The sequence below is a fragment of the Triticum dicoccoides genome, chromosome 6B (genome assembly GCF_002162155.2).
Source record: "Triticum dicoccoides isolate Atlit2015 ecotype Zavitan chromosome 6B, WEW_v2.0, whole genome shotgun sequence".
NCBI lineage: Eukaryota > Viridiplantae > Streptophyta > Magnoliopsida > Poales > Poaceae > Triticum > Triticum dicoccoides.
The window spans coordinates 160,022,393-160,023,840 of NC_041391.1; positions in this window are offsets into that span (position 1 = coordinate 160,022,393).

The window sequence follows — 1,448 nt, forward strand, 5'->3', positions numbered from 1 at the left end:
TACAAGACCATAGCTAGTAGCTAGATGGCTTCTTCTCTCTCTTTGATTCTAAATACCATGTTCTCCTCGATGTTCTCGGAGATCTATCCGATGTAATGTTCTTTTGCGGTGTGTTTGTCGAGAACCGATGAATTGTGGATTTATGATCAGATTATCTATGAATATTATCTGAATCTTCTCTAAATTCTTATATGCATGATTTCATATCTTTGTATTTCTCTTTGAATTACCGGTTTGGTTTGGCCAACTAGATTGGTATTTCTTGCAATGGGAGAGGTGCTTAGTTTTGGGTTCAATCTTGCGGTGTCCTCACCCAGTGACAAAGTAGGGGTAGCGAGGCACGTATTGTATTGTTGTCATCAAGGATAAAAAGATGGGGTTTTCATCATATTGCTTGAGTTTATCCCTCTACATCATGTCATCTTACTTGAGGCGTTACTTCGTTCTTTATGAACTTAATACTCTAGATGCATGCTGGATAGCGGTCGATGTGTGGAGTAATAGTAGTAGATGTAGAACCATTTCGGTCTACTTGACACAGACATGATGCCTATATGCATAATCACTGCCTTGGATATCGTCATAACTTTGAGCTTTTCTATGAATTGCTTGACAATAATTTGTTCACCCGCCGTATTATTTGCCTTCAAGAGGGAAGCCTCTAGTGAAACCTATGGCCCCCGGATATATTTTCCATCATATACTTCCAGATTTATAAAATAAAAATACCAAAAATACTTTGCTGCAATTTTATTTACTTTTACTTTTTAGCAATCTTTTATACCTATCTCTATCAGATCTCACCTTTGCAATTGACCGAGAAGGGATTCACAACCCCTTTATCGCGTTGGGTGCAAGTGTTTGATTGTTTGTGCAGGTGCATGGATTGGGGACTTGCTTGTACATCCTACTGGATTGATACCTTGGTTCTCTAACTAAGGGAAATACTTATCTACTCTTTGTTGCATCACCCTTTCCTCTTGAAGGAAAAAACCAACACACGATTAAGAAGTAGCACACTTATAATTTGGGATTGCAGTTATGTTACAGCGACGTGCGTGGCTGTTAGCAGATTGATCGACCATAACAGAGAAGTGCAATTGAACTTAAAAAAGTAGAGAAGTGCAACACACATGGCAGTCGAGCCCCATTGGATGTAGAACTCCCCCTTTCAGCGAAGCAGTAGTAGAAGGCACCAGAATTGCTACGAAACCTCACCTGTCAAATGAAGTACAATAGTGATGTCAATGTTTAGATGTTCCGGAGGCACAGCTGCTCGCTGGAGAGGAGGGCCAACGAGGCGTTCTGCGTCGGGGGCTTGTGGAGGAGGCGGACCCGTGACTACGTGCTCGGTGAAGCCTGCTCGGGGAGGAAACACGCGAGTTGGGGTTGCAACTCTGGAGTGGGGCGACGATGACAATGGTCGGCAACAACTTGCGGTCAAGTGG